The 25630-nt window shown below is 42.1% G+C and overlaps 1 long non-coding RNA gene across 1 annotated transcript in view; it reads right to left on the bottom strand.

Annotated features, from left to right (window-relative positions):
* Positions 1-16739: 16739 nt before the first annotated feature.
* LOC115289135 overlaps positions 16740-25630 on the bottom strand; it is a 140854-nt gene continuing 131963 nt past the window's right edge. Inside the window, exons 3-4 of the long non-coding RNA XR_003907405.1 lie at positions 25071-25202; positions 16740-16809 (exon numbers count right to left, since the gene is read on the bottom strand). This is a non-coding gene — a long non-coding RNA (uncharacterized LOC115289135). The remainder of the gene's footprint in view (positions 16810-25070; positions 25203-25630) is intronic.

The raw sequence follows: 25630 nt of genomic DNA, 5'->3' as shown, positions 1-25630 counted from the left end.
AACTGTGGATTTGTGTTCAAGAAACTGGTTTTCAAGCAAAGCCTTGCTTGAGAGGCTCTACGACGTTAGGAAAACCCTTGCTTTCTCTAGGCTCAAGTATCAAATCAGAAGAAATACCAGGTATCTTCTTTAAGATACACCTCTAAGGGCGCCTGGGCGGCTCAGTCAGTTAGGCATCCGACTTCGGCTCAGGTCATGATCTCATGGCTGGTGGGTTTGAGCCCTGCATCGGGCTCTGTGTTGACACCTAGCTCAGAGCCTGGAGTCTGTCCTGGGATTCTGTGTCTCCCTCTCTCTCTGCCCCTCCCCTGCTCATGCTGTCTCTGTCTCTGTCTCTCTGTCTCTGTCTCTCTCTCTCTCTCTCTCTCTTAAATAAATAAAATATTAAAAAAAAAAAAGACACATACCTGTTCTGAAATTCTGTGTGAGACTGTCCACATGGCCAAAAGTTCTCAACCAAGACTGGGGACGAGAGTTGACAGGTACTACAAGGAGACTATGAGCTTGCAGGGGGATTGGACCTACGCCTAGCCAGAGAAAAGTGAAAATAAAACAAAAAACTTCTTTTTAAAAATGTCTCTTCCACTAGACAAACCTGAGCTTTAAATCTATAGCCTGCGATTGCTGACCAGTCATACATAAGGTATCTTCTAGTGATCATGATGCTAAGAAGATAATGATCATCATGCTAAGACTAAAGTAAGGTTATTAATTTAACTATTAATTTAACTATTATTTATTAGGTACCTACTGCATGCTTGGTTTTGCATGAGGTGGTAAAGAGAAAGATTGTGGTAAATAAAACAGTCAGGGCTCCTACCATCATTAAGTCATGAGAAAATTAAATTTTAAAAATCTAAAATACAAAATTTAATTTATGCCTATGGTATATCTAAGCAAAAATTACAAATACAAAAAAACGGGAGAAAAACAGCATTGAAAAATAGACTTATGGGGTGGTAGAATTATGATTTTTTTTACAAATGGCTTTTAATAGTTTTGTATGACAAATAATAATAACATCGGCTTTCTTTCATAAAGACAGTCTATCAGTCAGGATGCCCATGTTATGTAAAAACAACAATCACAACTCTCAGTAACTTAAAAACAATGAAATCTATTCCTCTCATATTCTATGTCCATTTCAAGTAAAGGGAGGGCCCTGATCATCATAATCATTTCAGGATCCAGAGTGATGGAACCGTCAGTAGTGTGAGCTTGTAGGTCTTCCACCAACAACTAGAATATTCCAACATGGAAATGGCACTCACAACTCTGGCTGGAAATACCCATATGGTTCTACCCTATCATAAGAGGCTCCACAACATAGAAAGCCAGAAATATCTAGTAAACAGCCTTACTTGCTCCCAAGGAAGAAGAAAACCTGCAAGTGCTACATTATTTGACTTAAACCAGGAAAAGTCTGGAGAACTGGAGTTACCCAGAAGGGAAAAAAAATGACTTACTTCCCTGAGGATCCACAACCAATTGGGTAGCCCCACCGCCATTCAGAGAGCACAGCCTCTTGGTCTGTACATGCATTGTTGCAGAAACAATGAAAGAGCTCAGCATGGTATTATCCATCCCAAGGCATGATAGGCGAGGCCACAGAAAAAGCCCTTAACCACCAGAGAATAACAGCTCTTTCCCGGAAACAATAAACAATCTCACATTTACTGAAGAGAGGAGTGAGAACAAGAGAGATGAAAGCAAACAGTTGTACTGTGTACCTCAATCCCTGTGTTTGCTGAAACACGGTACATTAGGGAGAAAGGGTGTGAGCTATTACTGTAACTAACATGTGTTCGTCTGATCGCCTGCTGCTATCCTAATATTTTCTCGTCTTTAAATATCCTTGTTGACCAGGGAAGATGAAAATAAACTTTGGAGGGTAATTTGGTTTATCAATATGGTCTTCTTGAAAGGCCTTTTAAAGAACTCAAAACCAATGCAGTTAGTTCTTTCTGATTTTCAGCCAACATAGGGTAGTGCCTTGGCCTGTGACTTTTAGTGGCCTCAAGAAGGCCTTGGTATTTTAGAGCTTAGTCACGTCTATGTGATAGATCAAATAGCCAAGTCAATCTCTGAGCAATGAGTTACATCTAACTGAATGATCACAATAAAAATTCCCACTGGATGATCTGATCTATCAAGTCACATCTACATTGCCATGCCTGGGCCTGTATGCCTGTCTTCCTTTCTTATCCAGACCTAGAGCTGACTGAATCCCTTCGAGTAAGCCCTACCCAGTTCAGTGACCTTGGTTCTACCTAGGAAGAATTAGTATCGGAAGACTCAGCATCAATAGACATTCATGCTAATCCCCCTCTCACTTTGAATCCTATTTCAAATACATGTTTTTCCCCCTTGTTCCTATGACCAAGCCACACCTTACCCCTGATCTCTTAAAGGGCTGGACTTTGCCATGTTCTTGCAGCACCCTCCTTCCAGGAAATACCCCTTCTCTGAAGTCTGCTTTCTGTTGTTTGGCTTCCCCAGTACCAGTCCTGTGCCCACCCAGCTATGTCCCAATCCCTCTCCAAGGGATATGACAGGTGGGATATACCCACCTTTCACCCCTTTTCCACCTTCTTCTGATTGAGCCCACAGACCAGATGGAGCATCATTGACTATCATGTTTTGCAAGCCATCTGACTTTAGAGAGGCCAATCCCCAGGTTAGGTTAAGCCAATCAGTCTCCCCTCTCCCAAAGTCTGAACTAGGATACAGAGCCTGTGTGAATCTGACATTTGTGTCATGTTATTAGTAGAGCACCAAAATGCTGCCTTTTTTTTCAATTTTTTTATTACATTTATTTATTTTTGAGAGAGAGAGGCAGAGCACAAGTGGGGGAGGGGCAGAGAGAGAATGAGACAGAATACAGAAGGAGACAGAAGCAGGCTCCAGGCTCTGAGCTGTCAGCACAAAGCCCGACGCAGGGCTCGAACCCATGAACCATGAGATCATGACCTGAGCCAAAGTCAGATGCTTAACCACTGAGCCACCCAGGCACCTCAAAATATTGCCTTTCTTGAGGACTGATGGTTTCCATCAGATCTGTGGCCTTACAATAAACACCCCATTTTTTGAGCAAATTTGGAATGGGCCTTGCTCCTGGCAAACCAAACTAAAACAAGGTGGGATGCTTGCTCTTCCCCTCTCACTGGTCCTTCCTGGCACTGACTCCCTGCTCAGGTTCTATGTAGACACCATTCTAAAAGCCGCCCAGGACCACTGACCACCAGCCCTGCTCACCCCACCATTCAGGACTGGTCTGGTTTATCCCATTAAGACTAAGCCCCAGAATCCTTTGTTTTCACTTATGTGCTGACTGTGGACTGAGTATCCAGGTGGATTTGGCCAGCATTGGAACAACCTAAGATCATATTTTCAAAGCCACAAATCTAAACATGTGGTCTGATATGACCTCTATCTACAGCAGGCTTCCAAATACAGCAGGCAATTTGGATACTGCAATGTTCATATTCTGTAGATATTTCAAGACTCTATAGAAAATACAGTTACATCATGCTGTTCCAAAGCATCCAGGGTGCAAGTTTATAACACCAGTAACCAATACCTAGGCCCGCATAACTTGACAGCAGTCCTGTAAACAGGGAGAGCTAATTGCATGAGGGGAGAGCCTTGTTTGTACCTCATTTCCCTTTCTAAGTGCCAAACCCTGCCTAAAGATTCCTGGTGACTTGGCAACCTCAGTATGGCCCAGCTAGTCAGTTTCTATTCTGTAAAACAGACCCTCAAATCTCCCACCAATCCAGGATATTTGGCCATGGGGAGTTAGCCAAGACTTAGGGCCTTGCTCATTACTTTGAACAGCAAGTGTCCACCAGTGGTAACCAGCCTCAAAGGCAGCACCAACTGCTTATATTTGCACCCTTGTGCACTGCCCTCCCACATTAAATAGGGCTGACCAGTGTCACCCCAATTGGATATGCAAAAATGATACTGTGTGACTTCAAAGTTTGGTCATAAGAGACGTTATAGCTTTCTTGGATCACTTGCTGTGGAGGAAGCCAGATTCCATGCTGTACACATGTTCAAGAGCCATACGGAGAGGTCCATGTGACCAGGGACAAAAGAGGCCTGCCAACAGCCAGCCCTCACATGCCAGGCATGTGAAGAAGTCACCGTGGAACAGGATCCTGCAGCCTCAGCCAAGCCTTCAGATGCCTGTGCCCTCAGTTGCTATCTTACCTGTAACCTCATAAGAGACTCTGAGACAGAACCACATAGCTAAGTCAAACCTTGACTCACATTAACCTGTGAGATGATAATATTTGTTCTTTTAGGTTGCTAAATTTGGGATTAATTTGTTGGCACAAGTTACAAATATATCACCCTTTCCAATTCATTAGGTTCCACTGTCTCCCCTTTTACCTGCTTCCCCAGCCAAGCCATGCCCTTGCAGGCCAGTCCTTCAGAGCTGGTGCTACAGGAGCTAAAACATCTGAGATGCGTGCATCCACTCCAGCAGAATCCATCTAGCAGCCAGAGGCAGGATATCCCTCAAAAATAGTTCACCGTCCTATCAGCACTGCAAGAGAAGCTGAACATCCCTCCACAGTCCTGGGAATGAATCCTTTCCATTTCTTTCTTTCTTTTATAGAATTTTCTTTCTATTTATAAAAGTGATACATGTTAACTATAGGAAATTTGGAAAATTCAGAAGTTTAAATAATCCATAGTCTCACCACCCAAAAATAATGAGTCAAAATTTAGGTATATTTCCTTCCAGTATTGTTTTAAATTACAACAATTTGGCTCAAGCAAAGTTATATCCTGCACTACTTTTTTTAACTTAACATTATATTGTAAGCATTTCCCCATATCACAGAACATTCTAGAGATTTATGATTTTTAATGACTGCATAGAATTACAATGTGTAGATGTACCATAATTTGTTTAACCAATCTCTATCTTTGAACTTCTGGGGTTTTTCCAAGTCTCCACAGTTATAAATAATGCTGTGACAAACATTCATGTACATCCATCTCAGCCCATGGCTCTGATTAATTCTATAGCTCATAAATCTGTTTCCGTTTCATTTCATTTCTTTAGATCCTTTAAGTTTCTTTGTAAAAAAAAAAAAAAAACCAATGTAACCATTAACACATGCATAGAATTTAAAAGTTTCAAAAAGTTATGCAGTGAAAGTACATCTCTCTCCCAACGGGTTCCCTGGTCCACCCAATGTCCTTTCTCCAGAGGAGACAGTTTCTACCCATTCTGGCTATTCATGTAGAATTCCTCTATGTATATACAATCACATATGTGTAGATCAGTGGTTCTCAAAGCATGGTCCATGGACCCCTCGGGGTCCTCAAGACCCTCTCAGGGAGTCCATCTGATCAAAACTATTCTCATAATAATACCAATGTATTACTCACCTGCTTTACTTTTATTCTTTCACATGTATACAGTGGAGTTTTCCAGCAGCTGCATGACGTGTGATTATATCATCACTTTGACAGGTAATGAAATGTGTGTTTGTGCATTTTTGGGTTTTCTAGAATTTTCTAAGACAACTGAGATCACTGGATTAGAGTCTTTGATAATTTTTAAGAGCATAGAGGTCTCTGGAGACCAAAATGTTTAAAATGTGTTTATACAGACTTCAAAACACACACATTCACAACTAGTAACATGCTATTTATAGCATTTTTAAAAATATGACAATATATCTTCCAGATTATTTCATCCTAGCACCTATAAAAGAGTCTTAGTGTTTTTAAGTGACTGTATTTCATTCTATTTTATGGTTGTTCCATATGTAGTCAACAGTTTTTATTGATGAAATTTGGGTGGTTTTTTTTAAATCTTTGCTTTCATGATTACTATTCTATAACAATAAATACTGCACAGAATAACCCTGTGTGCCCTCATTTTGTACAAATCCAAGTATATCACTATAGTAAATGCACAGTGGTAGAATTGCTGGCTCAGAGGGTATGCACATTTAAAACAGGTACTGCCAAATTGCCTTCCACAAAGAATATATCAATTTTTATACCCAAAATAGTTGAGAGTGGTTGTTTCTTCACAGCTTCACCATCACAGTGTGTTATCAAACCCCTGATCACTAAAATCAGATAATTACAAATATGGCATCCCACTGTACTTTTAAATTCTATTCCTCCAATTATGTGTAGATTAAGTATATTTTCCTATTTTGAAAAGTCTTCTGTATCATCTTTTCTGGAAAGTGTCTGCTTATGTAGTTTGCCCATTTGTCTTTTGATTTATTAGTTCTTTCTTATTGATTAGTGGGATGTATTTACATATTAAGGAAATTAGCACATGTGTCTTTTGACCCTTTGATTATTTTATCTTACCATAAAAAATTTTGCAACTATCAAATTAATAATATTTTTTCATACCTTCTGGGTTGTAATCTCCCCTCACCCAACAAGCATATACATATTTCTTGAGAGAGAGAAAGAAATCACACATGCATGTGAGGATGGGTATGCATGAGTGGGGAAGAGCAGAGGGAGAGAGAGAGCATCTTAAGCAGGCTCCACACTCAGCACAGAGCTCGACGTGGGGCTTGATCTCACATTCATGAAATCATAATCTGAGCTGAAATCAAGAGTCTAATGCTTAGCCAACTGAGACACCAGCAGCTATACACACATGCATTTAAAAAATTTATCTTATAATTTATATCAGTATTTTAATGAGTTTTTGTGGTTTTATCTTTTTAAACCATTTGGATTTTTTGGTAAATAATTAATGTCCAACTTTATTTTTTAAACTTTCTTCCTACATGGGACTCATTGAATTAGCTCAATATTTATTCCATGAAGAAGATAGTGGAGCAGCATGGTCTCATCCCTGAAATGCAGCTAGATCAGCACCAAACCATTTTGCACACCTAGGAAATTGATCTGAGGATTAACACAACAATCTGCATAACTTGAGCCACAGAACTTGGCAGATACATGGGGCAGAGAAGTGAATTGGGTGAGAAAAAGCTATGGAGGGTAGGGGGTCATTTTCTCAGAGAGAGGACAGAGAGAAAGAGAGAAAGAAGGAGAGTGCAGCTCATCAAGATCAATCAAGAAAAGCAGTCCCCTCAAAAGGAGCTGGAGAGAAAGAGTGAAAACAGTCACAGGGGATAGAACAAGCAATCTGTTCTCCAAAACCATTGATGGGGAGAAAGGAGAGGGTTTTGATACCACAAGGATTCTATAAACAGTGGAGTGCAGGGTATGAAGTTCCAAAGCTCAGTGCCTGGTGGTGCTCTGGTGAGGAAGTAGGGTGAATTCCCAAGAGCAGGCAGCAAAGTCTGAGAGGTCTGTGTGCCACATGAGGAGAAGCAATTCCCCTGCTTGGAGTGCATTTGATAGAAGCCATATGGCTTTCCCACAGGCAAAGTGAGACCTGGAGAGCAGCCATGTTTCCTGATATTGGGACAAAGACACCAAAGTGCAGTGAAACCCGGTGCTAGCTCTGTGTTGTGATCTGCCATAATCTCTGAACCTCTGCCACTGGATGAACACATGAATGTTTTCTGGGGCAAGCCAGCACCTGGCCGTTATGAGTAAGACCCTTTCCCAGAGAGTACGAGTGGGTTGTAGCCACCCGGGTATCTGAAAAAGGCTTTTGAAAAACAACCCCCTCTGAGATAAAATTGTGGAGGGAGGTGCCTCCTGCCTGGTGGACAGCTTGGACATGGACAGGGTAGACAGGTGGAGTGGACAGAAACCTGAGACAAAGGAGGGGGACTTGAACACAGGTCAGGGAGACTGGGAAGTTCCTGCCCCAGAAACTAGAGAGCTGGAAAAAGTCATTTCAACCTCTCCTAGCACGAACTTGGGCATGCACACAGGTCCACCCCAGTAAGCTAAGTGGCACCACCTAGTGGACAACAGAGCCACCTAGTGGACAACACCAAGCCCCACTCAACTGCGCCCTCCAAGCACATCCCCGAGAAGACCAGCACAAGTCACTTCACCTACTTAGTGTACTGACTATAGAAGGCTTCATAGTTTTAGTTCTAGGGGAAACTGGATGTAACTTCAAGTTTGCTAATTCTGTTTGCTAATTCATTTATCTATTTGTTTTATTTGCTTCTGTTTTTCCTTAAATTGTTTTCTTTTTTCTTTCTCATTCTTAGATACAGAAAGAGAAAATTTTATTTTTTTACTTTATTTTTTATTTTTTAATTTTTATTCTATTTCATTTTCTTTATTTTATTCTACTTTATTATATATTTTTTAATTTTTACATTTCTTCTTACCTTTTATTTTTCTTTCCTTTCTCTTCTTTCTCTATTCTATCAAGATTCTTTCAACAAGCAGACCAAAACACACCTAGGGTTCAACTTCTTTTATTTGATTTTTTGTTTTGTTTTGTTTTTAATATTAGTATTTTATTTCATTAATTTTTTCTTCCTCCAAAATGACAAATCAACGGAATTCACCCAAAAAGAAAGAACAGGAAGAAGTCACAGCCAGGAATTTAATCAACACAGATATAAGTAAGATGTCTGAACTAGAATTTAGAACCATGATAATAAGAATACTAGCTGGAGTTGAAAAAAGCAAAGAACACACCAGAGAATCCCTTTCTGTGGAGATAAAAGAAATAAAATGAAGTTGGGCCAAAAATGCAATCCCAAATGGATGCTACGACAGCAAGGATGGACGAAGCATAGCAGTGAATCAGTGATATAGAGGATAAAATTATAAAGAATAATGAAGCAGAAATAAGGAGGGAAGCAAAGGCAGATGATTATGATACATGACTTACAGAATTCAGTGACTTATTAAAAAGGGAGAACATCCAGAAGCACTTGGGTGGCTCAGTTGGTTGAGCATCTAACTTAAGCTCAAGTCAGGGTCTCACAGTTTGTGAGTTCAAGCCCACATCAGGCTTGCTGCTGTTAGCTTGTCAGCACAGAGCCTGCTTTGGATCTTCTGTCCTCCTCTCTCTGCGCCTCCCCTGCTTGTGCACTCTCTCTCTCTCAAAAAATGAATAAACATTAAAAATAATAAATAAATAAATGAATAAAGAAATAACATCCAAATCATAGAAGTTCCAGAAGATGAAGAGAGAGAAAAAGTGGCAGAAGGTTTATGTGAGCAAATTATAACAGAAAACTTTCCTAATCTGGAAAAGGACACAAACATCAAATTCCAAGAAACATGGAGAATTGCCATTAGATTCAACAAAAACCACCCATCACCAATGCATATCATAGTCAAATTCACAAAATACACAGACAGGGAGAGAATTATGAAAACAGCAAGGAGGAAAAAAGTCCTTAATCTATAAGGGAAGACAGATAAGGTTCACAACAGACCTATTAACAGAAACTCAACAGGACAGAAAAGAATGTCAGAATATATTCAACATGCTCAATTGGGAAAATACGAAGCCAAGAATTCTTTATCCAGCAATGCTGTCATTCAAATAGAAGGAGAGATAAAGAGTTTCCCAGACAAATAAAAACTAAAGGAGTTTGTGACCACTAAACCAGCCCTGCAAGAAATTTTAAGGGGGACTCTCTGAATGGAGAAAAGATAAAACAAAACAGGAACAAAGACTAGAAAGGACCAGAGAACATCACCAGAGACACCAACTCTACAGGCAACACAACGGCACTAAATTCATACCTTTCAGTACTACTGGGTACTTATCCAAAGGATACAAGAGTGCTGATTCAAAAGGGCACATGTACCCAATGTTTATCGCAGCACCACTGAAAATAGCCAAAGTATGGAAAGAACCCAAATATCCATTGACTAATGAATCAATAAAGAAGATATGGTAATGTATATATAATGGAATATGACTCAGCAATAAAAAAGGATGAAATCTTGCCATTTGCAATCATGTGGATGGAAATAGAGTGTGTTATGCTAAGTGAAATGTCAGTCATATAAAGACAAATATCCTATGATTTCACTCGTACATGGAATTTAAGAAACAAAACAGATGAATATAGGTGAAGGGAAGCAAAAATAAGATAAAAACAGAGAATAAGACAAACCATAAGAGATGCTTAAATACTGAGAACAAACTGAGGGCTGCTGGTGGGGTATTGGATGGGGAGTGGACTGAATGGGTGACACCTGTTAGTATGAGTACTAGGTGTTATATGCAAGCGATGAGTGTCTAAATTCTATTCCTGAAATCATTATCACACTATATGTTAACTAACTTGGATTTAAATTTAAATTATATATGTATATATTTATTTCATGAACAGCATTTTCTTCCACTGATAAGAAATGTCAACTTTATTATAGAACAATTTTTTGCCTTAATTTGAGTCTCTTTCTGATTCCTCATTATATTCATGGATCCATTTATCTATCCCTCCCTAAAAGAATAATAGACAGACAGCTGTATCCTTCTTGCAATTTTTCTTTCTTTATAGAATTTACCTAGCCTTGCTCCCTTATTTTGCCATATGAATTTTAGAACTGACTCAACTAGTTTTTAAAAGTCCTGTTATTTCATTTATTGAGATCACTTAAAACATGCAGATTAACATGGGGAGATCATGTATCTTTATAATGTTGAATCTTTCTATAATAACACAGGAGCTTTTTTTTTACCATGTTCTTAATAACATTTAACAATGTCTTCACAGTTTTTACATATTCCTTGTAATATTTATTTTTATCATTTATTTTGTTGTTGCAAATGGGGAGTTTTTTTCTTTCAGGTGTAATTTCTAACTGGTTATTTTGACATATGTTGGGATGCTATTGATTTTTCTGTATTTATTTTGTATCTAGCTTTCTAAGCAGATACACTTATTGCTTATAACAATTTTTCCATTAATCTTTATGGATTTTCCAAGTATACAAATATATCACCTACAAACAATGATAATTCTGCTTGTTTCTCTCCATTTTTTATACCATCTCTTCTTCCTTTATCAAATTTTATTGGCAAAATCCTCCAAAAACAAAATTAAGTCATCATGAGTTTGGTATAGAGCTATGTGTCTACTGTTTCTGACTGTATGAAAAGGATGCTAATATCTCACCATTAAGGTTGGTGCTAGGATTTGCCTTGAAAAATTCACCTTTTATTGAATTATAATTCTTATATTTCCAAACTCCATGGTCCCATGAAAATTTCAAGTCCCCCAAGTCAATCATTGTAGTCACCACTGCACCTGACGGACAATGTGTGTGTACAACTCAAGCCAGAGGAATGAGTTCATAGTCTAGAATCAGGTGGTAAACTCTACCTTGAGGACCACAGTTAGATATTTTTAAATATTTTTTTCTAAAAGGGATTACAAAAAGGAGGCACTACACAAATTTCATTTTAGAGTGATGAGTGAGAAGTTACTACTGGAGCCTTACTAGTTTTCAAGGAACATTTAAGGAAAGGAGACTGTGCTACAAAATCCTAAAACCCAAACCTATTCATTCACTATTGACCTTTCTGAACTCTCCCTCCTAAGCCCCCTAAGTCCTTGCCTGTTTCTAACATTTTTTTTGAGAGACAGAGAAAGACAGAGTCCAAGCAGGGGAGGGGCAGAGAGAGAAGGAGACACACAGAATTTGAAGCAGGTTCCAGGTTATGAGCTGTCAGCACAGAGGCAGATGTGAGGCTCAAACTCATGAACCATGAGATCGTGACATCAGCTGAAGTCAGTCACTCAACTGACTGAGCCACCTAACTCACCCCAAACCTTGCCTGATTTTGTCTCACAAAGCACACTCCAGCCCTGACTCAGAGTCATTTCAGACATACTCCCTATCCTGACCCCAAGCCAGCTAATGTCACCCTTGTGCAGGCTATAAAACCAAATTTCACATCAGTGTTTCCCAATGAGCATGAGAATAGCTCAAGATGCTTGATGAAAACTTTAGAATCCTGGGGAGTGCCTGGGTGGCTCAGACAGCTAAGCGTACAACTCTTGATTTCAGCCAAGGTCATGATCTCACAGTTCGTGAGTTCAAGCCCCTCAACAAGCCCTGTGCTGACAGCGTGGAGCCTGCTTGGGTTTCTGTCTCCTTCTCTCTCTCTGCCCCTCCCCTTCTTGCTGTCTATCTCCCTCTTGAAATAAACACAAATTAAAAAAAAAAAAAACTTCAGAATCCTGAGCTCCACTCAAGACCTGCTGACATCTATGCAAACCAAAATCTGAGAAGAAACAATGCCTAACAGTTCCATTGCTATTACAAGAGCTGATGAAATTCCAATGGCCCACAAGGTCCAGCTCTTTTTCTACAAGTCTTCCAGGTCCAAGTTAAGTCATCAAGCTGTCCCTAGGATTATCTAAGTATGGTCCAACCACCCTAGAGGGAACAAACGCTATTTCTGAATTATTTCAACGAGAGTTTCCAAGGGTTCTATGAATTTATGGAAAGATGGAAACCCATGAAAATCATCCCTGGGTAGATTCTAGTGGGCATTCTAAAAGAAGAAGTAAGACACATTGGTTAAACCAGAACTAGATCAGGTGACTTGATACCTTCTTTAGAGAAATCAGCCTTTACTGGGATGGGCCATGAGAGCCTAGGACAATGAGATCTTTCTAACCATAGTGAGCATGTGCCCATGACTGGCTCTGTAACCCCATATCCACGGAGCAAGCTTGTGTCTAACTCCCCCAGTATCTCAGAACACATGCTTGCTCCTGAGTTCTCTCACATATTAACACAAGCCAGATCCAAGATGGTATGTGCAGCACCCCTGCGTTCCCACATCACTGATCTGCTGGCTTCCATTTCTGTGGGAGAGGATTGGTTGCTGTGTACACATCTCTGCCCTCTTCCTGGCTCCTCCTTTTCCCCACAGCCTGCTGATGCTGTACAGGTCCTAGCCCAGTCCACCTGAGTTATGAGCACAGATAAGTACAAGAATTCCTGGAGATGACTAGCCATATTTAAAAAGTATCTACTGCTCAAATGCACAGAGTCAGGACTGCTCTGGAAAGTAGCCTTAGAACACTGAGGAGACTCACAGGCAGCTCCTGTAGTTAGAATCAAGGGTGGTGAAAAGTGGCAGAACTGCTGCTTTTAAATTGGTCTTTACACCAAAAAATAGTAAATTGATCTTTTAGCAAAAGAGTAAAGCAACTCAGCCCATTAAGGAACCCTTACTCAGAACTGTCCCGCTGACAAGCCTCCCGGGGCCTTCGAGGACTCTGCTAATGAACCTCCAGCGTCACTGGTAGTTACTTCCCTGAAAGTCACACCACATCAAGGCGAGTTTGCAGGGACATGAATGCACACCTGGTCCATCGAAGGAGCCCATCTGATGAGTTTAGCTTCTATCTCCAGCAGCATGACATAATGAGGGAAGCTCCTTTGAGGGAAGCAAAGCATTTTTCCATCCTCTCTCTCCTCCTTTACGGCAACAATTTTCAAAGCCTGCTGAATACAAGAGGTGTCCCTTTCTTCCAGGGAATGACGAGCTGTTCTCTAGAGTTTCATCAGAACATGGGACTCTGGGCTACATGTAACAACCTAAAGTGAGTTATCAAGGTCATTAAATGTTGCCATTCCTAAACTAAAAGTAACTTACTGTTAGCATTTGCAGAGGAGTTTAATTCAGTATCCACTAAAACGTAAGGCTACCTCACAAAGCCTGGCCACATTTCCCAACTCTTACTTCCTATTCATACAATGTCTTAGAGATAGTTGTACTCCAACAATTTTGAGGAAGTTGATTTTCTGTATCACTGGGTCCTCACTGCTAATGTGACTTGTACTCACAAAGTGGATAATATTTCATATAATTTCTCATTAGCGACAAGATTACCACAATTATTGTGAGTTTTTAAGAGCTGTGACTTTTTATTTTTTTAAAGTATAAATTGCTATTCATTTAGCTTCATTATTATCAATTTAGAGTATTATCAATTATTTGCTTAACCCCATGGTGTGTCATGATATACAGTTGTATTAACAGTATTTCAGGCCTACAGTTTTTTAATAATTACAGTTTAATATTAATCATCTATATCCCTGTGCTTTTATAAGGACACTTAACTTGTAATGTGCTGCCTGTGAATGTGTGCCATTGGAATAACTTGAGCCTTCTACCAAAGAAAGCATAATTAAATCACTGGGTTGTTTTAAGACCATGAGGTGCTGCTTTAGCACACATACACTTGCCTATGCTCACTTTCTTCTTTTACAATGTGAAATGTAGGCAATATGTATTTCTTACAAGCAGCACATTTTATTACAATTTGTTGATTTTGTTTCTCTTCAATTCTTTTTTATCCTCACCAATCCTACTCATCACCAAAAGAGGGAATGGATGGGTCATGGGAATTTTGCCTCTTGCAAGCAGACTATGGTTTAAAAAAAAATGCACAAGGACTATGAAGCCTGGGAGGCACTCTGCAAAGGGAGGCCCATGACCAGGATTCGGGCCCCCCACCACCACTTCATTAAAGCTCAGATTCGAGCACATGCTGGGTTTCTATGTTTGCAGAAAGAATCCTGCTGCCAAAAAGTCTTTGAAATCTCTGCACTGCGTTTTTTTCTATTTAGTCAAAACACCACAGTCATTCAAAACAATGCTAGGAAAATCTAAAAAAAAACACTACCTTGTTAGTTATGGGAGCTGCTTTATTTTAAGAAAAGGAACATGGAAATGAATAGTCAAAGCAGTGAAAAAACAAAGGTAGAACCAGGTATAATGTTTAGTTCCATTCAATTTAACCTAGCAAAGCACCTTGCTGGGTGTTGGGAGGGAATGATGCCAAGATGAATGAGATAAGATCCTAGACTTTTTGGTCCAAGAGAACAGTGAGAGACATTCAAAACTGGTCATGATGCACAAAAGAGATTCAAAGGGCACTGAGGGGGCCAGGGGTTTTCCGAAGGAGAGGGGAGTCACTTTGCAAGGGACTAAGTGGGACACCTCTCCCCATCCCCTGGGTTGGCACAACTTATTCAGTCATCCAGCAGAAATTTACCACTGATATGACACTGGACAAGACCAAGGAAAGAGTATCAAGAGCCAGAGATTTCCTTGTTCATATTGATGCCAAAGAAAGTGATTGAAGACAAGGCTTCTCAAACTTAATTGTGCATACAAATTACCTGATTGTGGGGGGGGTTGTTAAAAAACAAATTCTCACTCAACAGGTATGGGGTTGACCTGAGAACCTGGATTTCTAACAGGTTCCCAGATGATGCCAATGCGTTTGTCAGTACTTTGAGTAGCGTGGTTCTAATAAGCCCACGCCACACTCAGCTATTAACATACACTATTAGGCAACAACTCCTGTGAGAAATCCTGCTCCTTGCCTAACCCAGTATTCATTCTCCTTTTATTAAACAATGAGGGCCCCGGTTTTGTTTGGCTTCATAATATGCTCAGCTAAAGGTACTGAGTTCCCCAGTATCCATTGTAATGGAAATGTGGGGTGACATAATTCTAACAAAAGAGTTGTAGGCAGAACACTACAGAGAAGGTAGCCCTTCTTGTTTAAAATAATAAAACCTCTGATGGAAAATGCTCTGGTCTCTGTCTTGGCTTTTGATGTTTTCTCCTTTTTCTTGCCTGAAACATAGACCCGATGCCTTCAGGGGCTGTTGCCATGACATTGAAAATCACAGACTGCAGATGTGGAAGTGGAAGCAACCCGGGTCCTTCATGCCTCATGGACTGTGCCTACCTGCTGTCGCCTGGTGTCTAGGTCTGGATTTCCCCAGAAGGGGTCCTCAGACAAAAATTCAACTGTAGTTTATTTGGGAAGCAATCCCAGGAAACACCAGTAGGGAGATGGAAAGTGAAGGGAAGGAAGCTAAGAATGGTGTGCCATCCAGCCAATTACCACAGTGGGAAACTGGAGCTTAGTCCCACTGGGGAAACCTGAGAGACAGGGTAAAACACGTAGAAGAGTTATGCCACTAACGGAGCTCCCAGACGGCTCAGATGGCTAGGTGTCCGACCTCAGCTCAGGTCACGATCTCACGGTTCATGAGTATGAGCCCCACATCAGGCTCTGTGCTGACAGCTCAGAGCCTGGAGCCTGCTTCCGATTACGTGTCTCCCTTTCTCTGCCCCTCCCCCACTTGCACTCTGTCTCTTTCTCTCTCTCTCAAAAATAAATAAACATTAAAAACTTTTATTTTGAGAATGATGCCACAAAGGGTTCAGGAGCTGGGATTTGCGTCCGTGAAATCCCAACCAGCCTTCTGTACAGCTATCTTCTGTAGGGCATTAATTCTTCAACACATGGGTCCACCAGCCAACATGCTCTCACAGTCCAAAAAAACAAAACAAAACAAAACAGAAAAACAACCCAGGACCAAGACTCGGGGTATTTGCAAAATCAATGAGAACCTTGTAGACAGGCCTGTGTGGGCATTAATAGCATCTGCCTATACCTGGTAAAACTCAACCCAGACTCTTTTACCAGAGGCAAACACAGTTCCAGCTGAAAACCACCTTAGGAGTGCTCTGATTTTAAGAGGTTCTCACCCCTATTTCACAAACATAGAGGACAATATTTAATGCTAAGCTGTCTATCTGTAATGGCAGAATCAAAGCCGCTATGTTTAGAGGCAGGAAGCTTTCCCTAGCAAACTTTAAAACACACTATATAGGCAACCACTTACTCTGCCAATGGGACCAGCCAGCAGGCCTCTCCACAAGGTGGGGATTTTGATATAACACCCAGAGCTTATAAATATGTTATTCACACAGAATATTTTCCCACTTAGTCTAGATTTTATTTTCTTAGTTCTTGGGAAAATCAAAGAGACTTTCAATGAGTTCAGGAAAAAGCATTCTCCAGGTAGGGGAAGCTCCCATCCTTCTAAATGATTAACATCCTTATGAATGACCTAGAAGATAAAATAAGAAGAAAGTTATTCAGAAGGGCACATGGTACCAAGCTGAGACAAGACAGAAATGTGAAGAAAGATTAAAAGAATGAGTTCATAAAGTTCTTGAATGTAGAAATTGGAAGCAAGCATACTGAGATCATCTTTATTCTTGTCCGGGCCCTCTGGCTGACCTTGGGGAACATGCAGGGCCCCAGTCTTGGACTCCACTCCACTGCCCATGGCCCCACTCTGTACAGTGCCTGGGTTAAAAGTTGGCTGCAGCCAAGGCGACACAGACTGGAGATTAAGTGAGCCTAAAATTTCAAAGGTCAATGATTTCAAAGAAAGAATTGGCAGAAAAAGCAACCATCACTGAGGGGCACAGAGCAGCCGTAGCTGACCCAAGAAAGAGCTCTACCACCAGGACAGAAAAACAGTAATTGTTCAGGGTCATAGAGGGGAAGGGAATCACTTTATTTTTAAGGAACTTTGGGAAGTTTTCACATGGTAAGTATTTCCAAAGCAGGATTCAACATAGCTAAGGACACACGAGTGAGTAAATGCTTTATCCGCATAGGAGTAAACACTATTTTCTTTGTGTTGCACAAGTCACAGTGATGAAACTGCCCTCAAATCCCCAGTGCAGGCTCCCTGAGGTGATCTGCATTAGTTCTCTCTTAGGTGCCCTGCTATTTAACCTTTGTGAGTCTCTACTTCCTTATCTATAACGTAGAACATAGCCAGGCTTCCCATGTGGTAGGACTTTGGTTTTGCCAAAGTCAATACAGAAAAAGCATCAGAGATGAGCAGTGGTTTCCAGACTGAGAGAAATAGAAAATGGTATTATTCCTAACATTACTGTTGTTTCCTGAGTAGATATGGATTTCTTGTTCTTATAATATCACTGTTTATACATCTCTGTGACTTAGATTAAATAAAATGGTATCTATAGAGACTTTGCGCCAGCGCTAGCACATACTATGTATCTCTGTATGTGCTGGCTGTTGTCATCATTGTCCTTCCCACCCTCCCTCCATCACCACCATCATCAGTAGAACGACCATCACCACCACTACTCTCTCACCATGACCACCAGCATCAGCGTCTCCATCCACACCACCAGCCTCCACCACCACCACCACTGCAAGCACCCTCCCACCACACCACCACCCTCTTGGTAATTACCATGTGTTGTTCGTTTTAAATTATGAATGTCCCTAAGTGGTGAACATTCTCTTCCCTTGATTCATGGGCTTTAGGCTGCTTCTATTTTCTTTTTGAGGTAATGTCTGAGCCACAAAACAGCATTAGAAAAGTGAGCGGTAAGGCTTTCTCTGACACACTGAGAGGCGTTTCTCCTCTAAGAGAAGAGTAATGACTGATGTGAGATGACTCTGAAAACACATGGCCCTCCGTCTTGTTCTTGCTTTTGTCCCATCTTCATTCTTGTCAGCAGCACTCACCAAGGTGCTGTCACCACCAAGCCTAAAGATCTGTAGGCTGAAACCTTCCACCAAACAGTCACAGAGCCAGCTTTCATTAGCCCTGAAGCTATTCAAAGGTGGTTTATCCACCTGTGGACAAATGAGGCGCATCCCCCCATCACCCTTCCAAGGATTCATAGCATCAGAGAATGTGCATGCTGAAGAAGCCCTCTACAGTCTACATGCCCTGCATCATATACACTGGGGACCTGGGACACAGAAAAATAAAGGACTCATGCAAGAATACCCAGATAACGAGAGGTGGGCACAGAACCAGACACATGTCTGCTTTGCTCTCAACCCAGTTTTCCTTTACTGCTTGGTGCCCCCTCTTCTTGGAGTCAGATAGCACAGTCAAAGCCTTGGCAGGAGGGGTGGCAGGAAAGCAGTTCACGGAGGTGGGAGAAGCCAGGAGCAGCTACAAATTAGCTGGCTAGAGTCAAGATGAAACAAACACAGAAACAAGCCCCTGGACAAGAGAGACGAAGGCCTGAGAAAAGGTAGAGACAGAGTAAGCATGTGCGAGGGGCAGGAAGAACAGATGGGAGCCCAAACCCACTTGGCAGAGGCAGATACGTGGGACCCAGACTCCTGGAACTCACTGTATTACTGGTTCCACATTTCCACGAGGTCCAGCCCTAACCTGAGGTGACCAAAGATGGGGGAGGGACTATCATTCTGAAACATAAAGGGTTATCTTTGATTTCAGATGTTATTTTCGTGAGTGCTGTTCCAACCTTATCATCCTGAAAGGTCTCATATGATGAAAGCTTAGGTCGGGGGTAGAAACCACAAGCTGGGAGTGAGGGTTCCCTAAATCTTGAGCATAAAATTCTGGAAAAAAATGAAGCATGAATTTTACCCCAAGCTCTAATCCTGAGAGCATTCACCAGGACCTGAGTTTCTGTAAGAGCTGATGACTAGGAGATCAGAAGAAAGTGGTCTTTATTGAAAAGACATCTTCATATGTTTCATATGTGCCTTAAAAAACAAATCTTAGGAGTCAAACCTTTTTATTCTGAACCAAATATACAGATAGTGTGGAAGACCAGGTGTCCTACTAACTGCATCCCTTGAGATCAATAATAGTTTATGTTTTTGCAAATAAAGAGGGTGTTCTAGGCAGAAAACAGGGTATGCAATGGCACAGAAGCAAGAAACAGCATTTCCTGGCTGACCAGTAAACAGCAAGGATAGCAGGAAAACAGGCAGCGGCAGCCATGGAAAGGTTTGGAAAGCAGGAACTGGATAGATTGTGGAGGACTTTGCACACTAGATGGGGTCCCTTGTATTTTATCGCGATAGACCCTCCTGATGACCCTCACATAGAGTCGATCCTCATTGTTCACACATTTGATATGTGCAAATTCTCCTAGTCACTAACATTTACTTATAACCCCAAAATTGATCCTTGCAGTGCTTTTGTGGTCATTCACACACGTGTTCAGCGCAGCAAAAAATTTGGTGCATGATCCTAGCTGAGGTCAGACAAGATGATGTTCTTTCTGTTACAGTTCTCATCCTATAAACAAGTACTTTTTTAATTAATGCCACATGTTACACATTTTGTGCTTTGTGTTGGTGATTTCACTCATCCCCAGGCAGACTGCTGGAATGCTGCAGAGCAAGGAGGGAGAGGAAATGCACGCGTTAGATGGGCTTCATCCAGGCACAGGTTACAGTGCTACAGGCCATGAGTTCAGTGTTAACAAATCACTAATATATATAAAATAAGATGTCTTTAAACACAAACACACATACAACAGGGTTATATGCTGGCATATTAATTAAACTGTTGTGACCAGAGGCTCACAAGAGCCTAACTCTGTATTTCCCCTAGGAGCATTGGTTCAGTGTTTGCTAATGCAGCATTCTCAGTGACTTTACAGAACATGACAATCACAAATTAAAAAAAATTTTTTTAATCCACTGTACTTAAATATCTTTGTTTTCTTTCACTTTTAAGGTTCCTTCTCACAAATGAGGACCCTAAGTCTCACAAAGCTAAGTCTTTCCAAAGGCACCGTTACCTACTAAGTGATAGAGCCAGGACTTGGACCCAAATGGTCTGACGCCTCCTCCATTCCTATTTCTACCCTGAAATGCTGCAGATGCAAATAGAGCAGAAATGCCAGTGTCCCAGAGGCCTTAGAAGTCTACAGGCAGCCAGGCCATCAGACTGAAAGATAATTCAGTGCATCTGCAAAGATCCCTACTTGGCTTTTGACTGGATGGAATGAACAGGTGAGGCGGTGGAATCCCGCCTGGCCCCACTTGAGCTGGGCTCCATAAGGACTTGACTATTCAGGGTCCTGTTACAGGATCCACAGGAAGCTGCTGGCAGCCGCTGGATGAGCCCGCTGTCTTAATATTCCACACACAGCAGTGCGGGCAGCCTGGAGTCACACAATAGCAGTCTGGTGTGTGTGTATCTAACGTTCCCTCCGGCAACCCTGAAGCCCTCCTTCCACTTCCAAGTCCTGCCATATTTTTGAGGAAGACTGAACAGATTATAAAGGAAATCCCAAAAGGAGATGATGTTCTAGGGAGCAAACCATGAAGAAGAAAGTGTGGGGATGAGACAGAGCTGCAGTTTCCTACTTAGCCTGTGCTTCTTTTGAGCTCTTAGATGACTGTTCTGTATTCAGCTGCTCTGCATGAAAATATAAACACCACTAGTGAGCAGCGAAGTGTGTGTGTGTGTGTGTGTGTGTGTGTGTGTGTGTGTGTGTTGGGCAAACAGCACTGTGGGATCAAAATAACAGAAAAAAGAAAGAACTATTTTCCCACTGATATATTAGTAACTGACCATCTCCATGAGATTCCACTCCAAATCTGCCAAAACTGTAGGAGCAAAAAGTCCTTCCCAGACAATGTTCCTCTGCAGAGAATGGAACAAAGTTGAAAGGTGCCTGACTAGGTTGTAGAAGCCTCAGCTTACTGGCGGAGTTTGTCTTATGATCCCAATTCTCCTTCCAAGGGCTTCTGCCCCCACACAGACACTTAGGGCCCCATGGTCTTGCCCTATGTCAATGTTCTAAGAAGTGTGGGATTTAGTGTTAAAAGGAATCTCACAGGCCAGTGCATCTACCTAAGACAGAGACACACATCTTGACGCTAGTAAGAAGATCTTAAACCTCTACTGCAACACTGTGCCTCCTGAGGTGTTAGGAGGTAGTATTTACTACATACTTCCAACAGCCACTCAATTCTACACATGCTCTTCTCATGCCAGGGCCAGCAAACTATGGTCCATGGGCCAAATCCAGCCTGGTACTTACTTTCATAGAGAAATTTTTTACTGCCACACAGCCATGCTTACTATCATTGTCTGTGGCTGCCTTCACACTACATGGCAGAGCAGAGTAACTGTGACAAAGACTGTATGGCCCACAAGGCCTAGAATATGTGCTATCTGTCTCTTTACAGAAAAAGTTTCTGAACCCCTGCTTTCAATAAAATGGATGCATTTTCTTACATTACACTGAAATGTCACTCTGTCCTGCTGGTCATCACTGTCCCCTGGAGTGCCCTGGGAGGCTACGCCCTCCTCCATCAGGCAACCTTTCAGTTTGATATAATTGATCACTGTGGTCTGTTCTTGGTTCTCCCTTTGCTGAGATGGAAACCCCTGCCTTAGTCATTGCTTATATTTCAGAGGAGGATGTATGTGCACCCGAGCCTGATCACGCTCTGTATTCAGAGAAAGCTTTGTATTTCCCATACTACTCCCACCCCACCCCCAGCTCTGCCTCAGAAATGTAGGTACTTAAGAGGAGGCAAGATGGCAGAGAAATAGGAAGATCCATACTTCCTGCCCACATCTCTCAAACAAAGAAGGGCTGAAGCCAAAGGATGCTGAATGTCAAGAGTCCAGGAGGAAAAGAGACAGAATCCACGAAGAAGACAGCCTTATAGGGCTACCTCAAGAAACAAGCCAAAGTGCACATGGTGGAGAGTCCCAAATATCACTACAAGTAGGGAAATAAAATGTAGGTACTTAAACATATAGTGCTAGATATAATTTGTATTTATTCAGGAATCAATTCCCTTTACAAAGACCCTGTCTGGTGATGTTTGCTTCACCTATTAATCAATCTATAGCCCCAGCCAAGTAGGTAGGCTAGGAAGCAACGGTAGCCAACCAGGGAAAAAATGTTTCAGCTCAGTTTGGTTGGATATTAAAATCAGTGGTTGTTTAAATTTAAAAAAAAAAAAAAAAGAGCTTACAGACCAATTCCTTTATTTGACAGATGAGTGAGCAGAGGCCCAAAGGGCTTATGGAACTTGCTCCAAGTCACAAAACTGAGAAGTGGTAGGATTTAGCCCAGCACTCAGGCATCCTGACTCCAGGACCATTCTTTCTGCTGCTGTTTTTATTCCCCCCTCCCCATATTGCTGATTCCCTTAGAGCCACAGTAAAAATGCTTTGATTATCTCAGTGAACAAAAACTGGGAGAGGAAGAGATTTTTACTAGGCCACATTATCCTATATCCAAGGATTCCCCTTCATCCCACATTTCCCCAGCTCTCTGAGACTCTGGAATTAGACCCAGACGTTAAGAAATGAAAAATCGCTAACATTTATATAATTGATATAATTTACAGAGCACTGACTATGTTCCAGGCACTCTGAGAACTGCTTCTACACTGAGCATCTTATTTAATCCTTATGACAACAAAATAGATACTGTTATCCATACTATATGACTTTAAAGAGCCAGCTCGAGGGCATTTGGTGCAACTAGGATCACAAAGAGACAATCTAACTCCAGAGCTGGAGTCAATGGCTCCCACACTTGCCTCCTCCTGCTGTTGAAACCTTGCTGGACTTTATCTACTGCGTGACCCAGAGCCAAGCCTTCCTACAAAGACGGCAGGTATGAGCCTATGAGGCATTACTTGCCTGCCCTCTCCCTAATACCTTTCTCTTTCTCTTCTGTTATTTTCATGCTCACACAATTATTTTTTCGTTCAACCATCATTACATGCCTTTGCTTCCTTTTCCTGTTTTTCTCTTCACTCAGTTTTTCCTCTTCCCTTTAATGGCTTAGATGTGTCTCAAGTCCCCAGAGTATTCCCAGCTCAGACAAAGAATGCAGGAACAAGAATCTGCTCCCCTCTGGATCCTGTTCTATTAAAGACATGATCGATGCTGTCAACCCTACCTCCTCCAGCAAGCACCTGGCCTTGACCAGGATAGCCTAGAAAGGGATAACCTTGGACCCTGAATTCAGTTCTTCTCACATTGGACCTTTCTACACCACAACCTATGAGTGATGCTGGAATACAAAGAAGAAAATATAGTCCCTGCCCTCCTGGAGTTTACTGCCTAAAGGAACAGAGAAACACATACACAGCATTCCTGAACAATATGGAATATGAGGCAAATTATGAAGCCCAGAGCAGGGGCATTTGACTCAGCCTGGTGGGGATCAGGTAAAATTCAAGACAGAGAGAAACACTTAAGCTGAGTATTTTTGTATCAGTAAAACCCATCCAAACCCAGGAAGGGGAAGAAAGAAGGCTTAACATACATGGACCCTCAGTCTGGGGCCCCCAGAGGATGGGGGACTAAGGCGCCTTTACTCATGTAATAGCCCCCACTCAGGAAGCACTTGCATCATATCTTGTGCCCTTTAAATGTTAAATCTTCATACAAATTAGGTAGACAGCACTAGGCCTGGTGCATGGATCACTAGGGCTTAGAGACACTAAGTCCCTTGTCAGGCTTGTGCAAGTAAGAAGTGACAGGGGTGGGGGTGGAAAAGTGCTTGTTCTCATTTTCAGGCCCCTGCTCCTAACTTCTGCATATATGTCTTCCCTCCCCAGAGCTGTGCAAGCTTCTCTCTTCCAGTGAAACATACTCATTGTCGTTCACTCAGAGCATCCATAAGAGGCGAGGGACTGAATGTGCTCAAGAGGGTTCCATGAACCCTGAGGGCAAACACTCAGGAAGGGCATGGGCAGCTGTGCTCTCCCAGTGCTCCAGAGGAGCTCACCTGAACAGCAAGGAAGGGGAGTGGTGCTAAGGGCAGTGCAATGAGCTCATGGCCTCTCTCTCAGCCACGCTGTGCTATGGCTGGCCAAGGCAAGTCCCCTTAGAATGGCACTTGGGGCCTGTGTCTCCCACCCCACCACTGCTAGGCCCCGGTCTTATCCCTCAGTATCTGGAGGCCTGCCGACCAGCAGCAACAGGTGGCTGTGCAGTCCCTCAGGGCACGGTTCCTCAGGGCCCCTCTCCTCCTGCATGTGTCTCCATTTTCCTCCGTCCAGGAGCCAGGCTGCTCTCCAGATTGGCTCCGACACAACTTTGGCCTGGAAGTTGCCAACTACTTTTGCTAATGACATCACCAATGATAGATAAATGTTTTCCTCCTTCTTCCAGACCCCTTGCTGAACTTAGTGCTTGAAACAAAAACAAAAACAAAGCAATAACAATGACAACAACTGAGTCCACAGGATTATGACAATTAAAGGAAGCCCTGCAGCCGGACTGCTGCAGAGCCCAGGGCCAGAGCAGCTGGGGAAGCTGAAGCTTGGAGCCTTTGTCTGCACCTCCTGGCCACGCTGGCCCAAGGGCCAGGTGTGCAAGATGGCAACCCCAGGCCTCCTTGGAACAGAAGCCCGCTGCTGAGGCTGAAAGAGTCTTGGGAAGCCAATAAACAGTGGGTTTGTTTTTGCCTAAAGGCCCCAAGTGTGTTAGTTACAGTCAGAACAATCTTCCTAAATCAGAGCCTGTGTTTCCTGGCTGCTGAGCTGGGTCTGAGCAGTCTGTAACTCTGCGGCACTTACCTGTGGCAGGTACCCAACGCACCAGAGGGCAGCAGCTTTCCAGTCACAAAGGTCTGGGGGAGTGCTGCCTCAGTCACTTGCTGGCCACGGGACCCAGGGCTCTGCCTGAATCTCCTGGGTCTATTTCCTCACCTAGAAGATGAACAAAGGATTATTATACAGTATGAAGGCCTTACTCCGAGAATCACCTGAGTGAATCTATGCAGAGGACAGACACATAATAGGAGCTTAATTTCTCCTCCCTTTTGGTGAAGACTTCCTTGTTTCTATATTGGACTGTCTTTTACTTTCAGAGAGCTATGAGAACACAACATTTCCTGTGATATAATAATTACTTTGTAAACGCCCTCTTTCCCATCTGGTTGAGAATGCCTGAAGAAGAAAGGTGGGTTGCATCTTCCCTTTCGCTGTATATCTAACACTTAATACACAGCAAGTGTGCCCCCAAAAAAGTCTCATTAAATGAATTCATGCATCCATGTGCTTAGTGGAATAAATAACTAGATAGAAATTCCCATGTGTATTTATTAAAATCTTTTTCTCCACTGCTCTCTCCTTTT

Source organism: Suricata suricatta, chromosome 4 (genome assembly GCF_006229205.1).
Source record: "Suricata suricatta isolate VVHF042 chromosome 4, meerkat_22Aug2017_6uvM2_HiC, whole genome shotgun sequence".
NCBI classification, from domain to species: domain Eukaryota; kingdom Metazoa; phylum Chordata; class Mammalia; order Carnivora; family Herpestidae; genus Suricata; species Suricata suricatta.
Note: the sequence above shows the minus strand (reverse complement) of the source record. Positions and strands in the feature narration are given on the sequence as shown.